The sequence below is a fragment of the Chrysemys picta genome, chromosome 9 (genome assembly GCF_011386835.1).
Source record: "Chrysemys picta bellii isolate R12L10 chromosome 9, ASM1138683v2, whole genome shotgun sequence".
Lineage (NCBI taxonomy): Eukaryota > Metazoa > Chordata > Testudines > Emydidae > Chrysemys > Chrysemys picta.
The window spans coordinates 47118661-47126301 of NC_088799.1; the positions used below are offsets into that span (position 1 = coordinate 47118661).

General features: G+C 43.1%; 1 long non-coding RNA gene across 1 annotated transcript; it reads left to right on the top strand.

Moving 5' to 3' along the window:
* Positions 1-219: 219 nt before the first annotated feature.
* Positions 220-4927, top strand: LOC135973330 (uncharacterized). Its single transcript, XR_010590136.1, has 2 exons — positions 220-3859; positions 4292-4927. It is a non-coding gene; the product is annotated as an uncharacterized LOC135973330 (long non-coding RNA).
* The last annotated feature ends 2714 nt before the right edge of the window (positions 4928-7641 follow it).

Here is a 7641-nt window from a genome sequence, read left to right on the forward strand (position 1 = left end):
ACTGCAAGTGTTTTTAAAATGGAATTAGTTAAACTAGAGACTACTATTCTGCAACTTCCTGTCTTCAGATGACCCTAAAAAATCCCCATTAAGACTGAAAATAATTATTCACCTTTATTAGACCTTTTCTGTTGAACAGCCACTCAAGTGGTTGCTTAAGACAGGATCCAGTGACTATATAATAGTATTAATTATGTATTTCCATTTTCTATGTGCTAGGGGGCAGCAATGAGAAGAAGTGTAAGAAGAGAGAATAGGTGAAAGGGGAGAGGTCTAGGTGGGAATGGTTATTGAATAGTTCGTGATTTCTTTCTTTGAGGGAAGGAGAAGGACCTCCAAGCTGTTTTGTCCTAATCAAAGAAAACTGCCCAAGAAGCTCCTGCTCTTCAAGACTCAAGTTTGGCACTTGCCAGGAGCATGTACACTGAAAACTGGACTCCTCCTTGTGGAGGAGGAAAATGCAACCAGGGAAAATATTGTTTTTAACAAAATGTTCCGACTAAGTGCTAAAGACTGAAAAGCTAGAGGGTGAATTTCCAGGGGGTGAAATTTCTGTGGCCAAAATTTTCAGCTGCCTCTAAGGATAAATTCTGCAGCCATAAAATGATGGCATTCATGAGGCCTTTGTTCTATTATTATGCGTGTTTGTGAAAAGTCACCTTCTGAGGCAAACTTAAATAGTATAAAGAAAAAATAAGCTAAGAATACATTAAGATGAGCTCAATATCCTTCCTGTTTACAAAGGAGTTGGAATAGGTTGACTTATTCATCTTGTATTTTATGTGCTATGCATCCTTATTGGATCCTTTGTTCCATGTCAAGTATCAAGTTGATGTAAGAATCACTTTGTCCAGCTTTTCACCTAAGGCTCTTCCCAGTGTGATAAGTGGCTTGCATGGAGCATTTCTCTCCATTTTCCTTCATTGCTGCTGGACATTGTAAAATAAACCTGTCATCTCCAGATGCAATCTTTTCTGTGGTGATAAGAGGGCACATTTTCTTGCTTCGTATCACTTAAGGCTGCTTTTACATTGTACAGCATGTATCATTTACATACGATACATGATATTATTAGACCACACTGACTTAATGCTATACAGTACCTTTAAAAAGCAATTACAACTATGTATATTATATACAGTTGAAGTTCTATTAATTGTTTTGGTTTTACTTAATTTAATGGATGCTGTACTTTTGCTGCTATTTTTTTTACTGAAATGCTTGGGTATGTTTTAACAGCATTTTTATGTCAGCTTGGTTTTGGAGTAACATACTACTTTTAAATTGTTCCATTTTTTGTGCTAATTCTGTACACTTTTTTCAGTGTAGTTGCCCCTTACCTTGGCAGTTTTGTGCATTTTAAAGTAGCATTTTTGTCTAGAACGTTTAAAAAAAAGGCAGTTTTTAACTATATTTTACCAAATTTTAGTGGACACAATTTTTAAAGTAACTGCAGACTGATAAAATTTCCTAACACTGACACAATCAATTGAACATTTGTGTACAATGTTTTTAATACATTTTAACCCTAAATTATTTGGACTTGGTTTTAGTTTAGGACATTTTAATCTTTTTATTTATTTACAAAATTTTACTCTAGTTTTTTGTTTTCTTAGTAACATTTATTTTACACTACAATTAAACAGAACTTTTGGATAGGATTTTAATGATTAGTGGTTTTGTCAGGTTTTTTGAATGGCCACTGAACTATTTAAAGTAGCTTTATTATTCACAATTAATAACTGGTTAAAACAGAATTTGGATGGCACTTTTTAATAGGATTAATAGCTTTATTTTTTATATTTACTGATTGATTTATTTGTGCTGGGTTGGTTTTTGCTTTTAAAGCACACAGCTATTTGAAAAAGAAAACAACTTATTGTGGCTTTTCTTTGTAGTCTGTTGAATTTTAATTAAGTAGTATGTTTTATTTACATTTTTGTTACCTTTTTAAACTGTACACACTGCATATTCCATAGAAATGCACACTTCTTTTACAATTTAACTTTTACTTTTAATTTGTTATATTAGCTATATAATATAGTATAAATTGGAATTGTGCGTTTTGTATTTAGAGCACAATCGATTATTTACGGACACATTTCTCAAGATAGGCCATTTTTCTCAAAAGGTCTTTAATGGCTTCTTGGGGGATGAAGCACATAGTGGTGGAAGTTGTCACCACCAGACCTTCCCTTTGCATCATTTGTTTTATTATGAAGGGTTTTATTATTATACTGCCATAAGTGGGTTCCATTTAACTTTAACATTTCCACAACCCTAGATTCCCATAAAACCAGCCACATCCTCACCTCCCTTAACCCCCCAATTAGATCCCTTCCCAACCACAACGGGACTATTCCACAACCCGCAACTGTTTACCTCCAAACTCTGCAGTGTTCATTTGTGCAAATGCTTTTTTTAACTTTTTATTTTAAAGTGACACGTTTCTCAGGCAAACTCTTTTGGTGGCAATAAGCTTATTTATTGTTTTTGCACTTACCTTTTAACTCAGTACACTTTACCTGCAAAGCTGTCCTACATTAAATACAGTCCATGAAGGATGGTTGCTATTTACTTTGGATTTATGCAAATAGACAATAGACATTTTCTTTCTGACCTTTTAGGAATTTTTCTCATTTAGCTTTTTTCTATAACTTTTATCTGCTTTTTAAGCTTTTTACTTTTATTTCTTAAGGTGGCACATTTTGTTTGTAAAGTTTTAGCCACCAGAAATAATCCTTGTGAATCTAGTGCCTTGATTTGAGCCTTCTTTGCATAGAGTAAAAAAAGTACATACTATTTTTTTTCATGGCTGCCAATGGGTCGTACATTTTTTTTAAATGTCAGAGGCATTCAACAGCCCTCTGCTGTGCTCTGCCAAGCATTCTAGTCCCACTCTCTGTAGTTCCTTTTTCATCCGATCCCAGTCTCCCCCTAATACTTCTCTCCGCTCTTAGCCCTGGTCTACACTACAAGTTTAGGTCGAATTTAGCAGCGTTAGATCAATTTAACCCTGCACCCATCCACACAAAGCCATTTTTGTCAATTTAAAGGTCTCTTAAAATTGATTTCTGTACTCCTCCCTGACGAGGGGATTAGCACTGAAATCGACATCGCCGGGTCAAATTTGGGGTACTGTGGACACAATTTGATGGTATGTACTTCCGGGAGTTATCCCAAAGTGCTCCATTGTGACCGCTTTGGACAGCACTTTCAACTCAGATGCACTAGCTAGGTACATAGCAAAAGCCCCGGGAACTTCTGAATTTCATTTCCTGTTTGGCCAGCGTGGCGAGCTCATCAGCACAGGTGACCATGCAGTCCCAGAATTGCTAAAGAGCTCCAGCATGGACTGAACAGGAGGTACTGGATCTGATCGCTGTTTGGGGAGACAAATCCGTGCTATCAGAACTCCGTTCCAAAAGACGAAATGCCAAAATATTTGAAAAAATCTCCAAGGGCATGATGGACAGAGGCTACAACGGGGACCCGCAGCAGTGCCGCATGAAAATTAAGGAGCTCAGGCAGGCCTACCAAAAAAACAAAGAGGCAAACGGCCGCTCCATGTCAGAGCCCCAGACATGCTGCTTCTATGATGAGCTGCATGCAATTCTAGGGAGGGGCCCTACCACTACCCCACCCCTGTCTGTGGACACCTGCAAGGGGGGAGTCTCATGCAACAGGGATGAGGATTTTGGGGACGAGGAAGATGAGGTGGAGGAGGAGGAGGAGGACAGCCCACAGCATGCAAGTGAAGAAACCATTCTCCCCGACAGCCAGGAACTGTTTATCACCCTGAAGCCAATACCCTCCCAAGGCGGGCTCACAGACCATGAAGCCGGAGATGGCACCTCTGGTGAGTATACCTTTGTAAATATAATGCATGGTTTAAAAGCAAGTGTATTTAATGATTAATTTGCCCTGAAGACTTGGGATGCATTCGCGGCCAGTATAGCCTCTCCTTTTAAATGGCCAACCCAATGGGTGCTTGGTGTGGGAACGGAGAGCGCTGCTGTTTGAAACCATTCCCACGTTATGAAGGTTGAAGAAGCTGAAAGACTGTGGCTTACCATGGCTGCCTGCAAGCCGAATTCTGTTGCCCGGCCCTGTGTGTATGATCTCTCACACCAAACCGGCAGGCCCTCAATATAAGAGGCAAAATGTGATCTTGTACTGAAAGCACATATGCTATGTAATGTTAACAGCTTGGTTCACCGTGAAAGAGTCTACCCATTGTTCTCTAAAATGGGTCTTTTTAAATATACTCTCCCTTTTTTTCCTCCCGCAGCTGCAAGTGTTTAAACGTTCCCCCCATCATTTCCGTCCCAGAGGCTAGTGCAGATAAGAAGGCGAAAAAAAACCCAGTTGCGATGAAATGTTCTCTGAGCTCATGCAGTCCTCCCACACTGAAAGAGCTCAGCAGAATGTGTGGAGGCAAACAATGTCAGAGTCCAGGAAAGCAGAAAATGAACACGCGGACAGGAGGGACGAAGGAGAAGAGAGGTGGCAGGAGCAAGATGACAGGAGGCAGGATGCAATGCTGAGGCTACTGGGGGATCAAACTGATATGCTCCGGCATCTGGTAGAGCTGCAGGAAAGGCAGCAGGAGTACAGACCGCCGCTTCTGCCCCTGTGTAACCGCCCACCCTCTTCCCCAAGTTCCATAGCCTCCTCACCCAGATGTCCAAGAACACTGGGGTGGGGGCTCCGGGCAACCAACCGCTCCACCCCAGAGGACTGCCCAAGCAACAGAAGGCTGGCATTCAATAAGTTTTGAAGTGCAGTGTGGCCTTGTCCTTCCCTCCTCCCCTCATCTACCACCCCACCCGGTGCGTCCCTCTTCCCCCACCCCTCCCGGGCTACCGTGGCAGTTATCCCCCTATCCGTATGGTGAATTAATAAAGAATACATGCTTATGAAACAATTTATTGCCTCTGCAAGTGGTGATCGAAGGGGGGAGGGCAGTTGGCTTACAGGGAATTAAAATCAACTAAGGGGGTGGGTTTTCATCAAGGAGAAACAAACAGAACTGTCACACCATAGCCTGGCCAGTCATGAAACTGGTTTTCAAAGCTTCTCTGATGCACAGCAGACCCTGCTGTCCTCTTCTAATCGCCCTGGTGTCTGGCTGTGCGTAATCAGCGGCCAGGCAATTTGCCTCAACCTCGCACCCCACCATAAACGTCTCCCCCTTACTCTCACAGATATTGTGGAGCAAGCGGCAATAACAATTGGAATATTGGTTTAGCTGAGGTCTAACCGAGTCAGTAAACTGCACCAGTCTGCTTTTAAATGTCCAAATGCACATTCTACTACCATTCTGCACTTGTTCAACTTCTAGTTGAACAGCTCCTTACTACTGTCCAGGGTGCCTGTGTATGGCTTCATGAGCCATGGCATTAAGGGGTAGGCTGGGTCCCCAAGGATAACTATAGGCATTTCAATGTCCCCAACAGTTATTTCCTGGTCTGGGAAGTAAGTCCCTTCCTGCAGCTGTTCAAACAGACCGGAGTTCCTGAAAATGTGAGTGTCGTACCTTTCCCGGCCATCCCACATTGATGTCGGTGAAACGCTTGCAGCACCATTGAAAAGTACCCTGGTGGTTTATGTACTGGCTGCCTTGGTGCTCCGGTCCCAAGATAGGGATATGTGTTCCATCTATCGCCCCACCACAGTTAGGGAATCCCATTGCAGCAAAGTCATCCACTATGACCTGCACGTTTCCCAGAGTCACTACCCTTGATTAGCAGAAGCTCAGTGATTGCTTTGGCTACTTGGATCACAGCAGCCCCCACAGTAGATTTACCCACTCCAAATTGATTCCCGACTGATCGGCAGCTGTCTGGCATTGCAAGCTTCCAGAGTGCTATCCAAGTGCTCAACCTCGCACCCCACCATAAACGGCTATTCCAGCCTCTCAACTGTGAGGGCTGCTCTGATGATCTTGGTATTCTTGCGCTTCAGGGCAGGGGAAAGCAAGTCACAAAGTTCCATGAAACTGCCCTTACGCATGTGAAAGTTTCACAGCCACTGGGAATCATCCCAGACCTGCAACACTATGTGGTCCCACCAGTCTGTGCTTGTTTCCCAGGCCCAGAATCAGCGTTCCACAGCATGAACCTGCCCCATTACCACCATGATGTCCAAATTGCCACGACCCGTGCTTTAAGAGAAGTCTGTGTCCATGTCCTCATCACTATTGTGATCGCGCTGTCATTGCCTCTTCATCTGCTTTTGCAGGTTCTGGTTCTGCACATACTGCAGGATAATGCGCAAGGTGTTTACAATGCTTGCAACAGCAGCGGTGAGCTGAGCGGGCTCCATGCTTGCCATGGTATGGCGTCTGCAGGAGAGCAGAGTTGCAGCAGAAGCAGTGGGTGACGACGGATGCCACGAGAATAGATATTTATAAAGAACGATGAGAGGACCTGCGAGGTGGATTCATGGCACCAGGAGAGCAGAGTTGCAGCAGAAGTGGTGGAGGATGACGGTTAGCACTGCACACATTTCCTGAGGAAGAACACACGTTCCCGGGAGCCCATAACAGACAACATGGAGAAATTTGCTATTGAAACATGAGCAGGAGAACAGAGTTGCAGCAGAAGCGGTGGATGACGATGAGTTGCCACGAGAATAGATATTTATAAAGAACGACGAGAGGACCTGTGAGGTCGATTCATGGCACCGGGAGAGCAGAGTTGCAGTGGAAGCGGTGTTTGGATGATGACGGTTAGCAGTCCTACTGCACCGTCTGCTGAAAGTAGTATGGTGTCTGCATGGAAAAAAGGCGCAAAACGATTGTCAGCCTTTGCTTTCACGGAGAGAGGGGCGACTGACAACATGTACCCAAACCATCCACGACAATTTTTTTGCCCTATCAGGCATTGGGAGCTCAACCCAGAATTCCAATGGGCAGCAGAGACTGCGGGAACTGTGGGATAGCTACCCACAGTGCAACACTCCGAAAGTCGATGCTAGCCACGGTACTGTGGATGCACTCCGATGACTTAATGCGCTTAGTGGGGATACACACAATCGACTGTATAAAATCGCTTCCTAAAAATCTACTTTTATAAATTCAACCTGATTTTGTAGTGTAGAGATACCCTTAGATTTAACCACCTTCTCCAGCGTGGTATTAATTTCTTCATATTTAAACCCCTAATCCCATCCAATGCCATTTCCCTCAATGGCTGCAATGTTCACACTAAGGGATGTGCACTTTACCTGCTCCAGATGAGCAGCAAGTCACAGCACCAGTATGTTGGGCGGCTTTTGAGACCTTATCAACTCAGCCTCTGAGACCTTATTCACTTGGTTCCCAAAAATACAGCTCAGCTTCAAACTTGTCCTTGAGGTTTCTTGATTGGAGTACAATTAAACTACACTTAAGTTGATTAGGCTCAAGGGTAGAGGGTGGTATAAGGCAAACCACATATCCAAAGTTACATAGCAAACTTCTTTATATACATTTATATATTTCATTGCATTTACTATACATTATGTGTTTTGGGATTGGCTTGTTTACTTTGTAAGAACCAATCCCTGTACAGCACACTCTGTCTACACACTGTCCATGTATGACTTATTCTTTATCTTTACGTTCCAGACTTGTTTTATACATTGTTATCCTGCCCA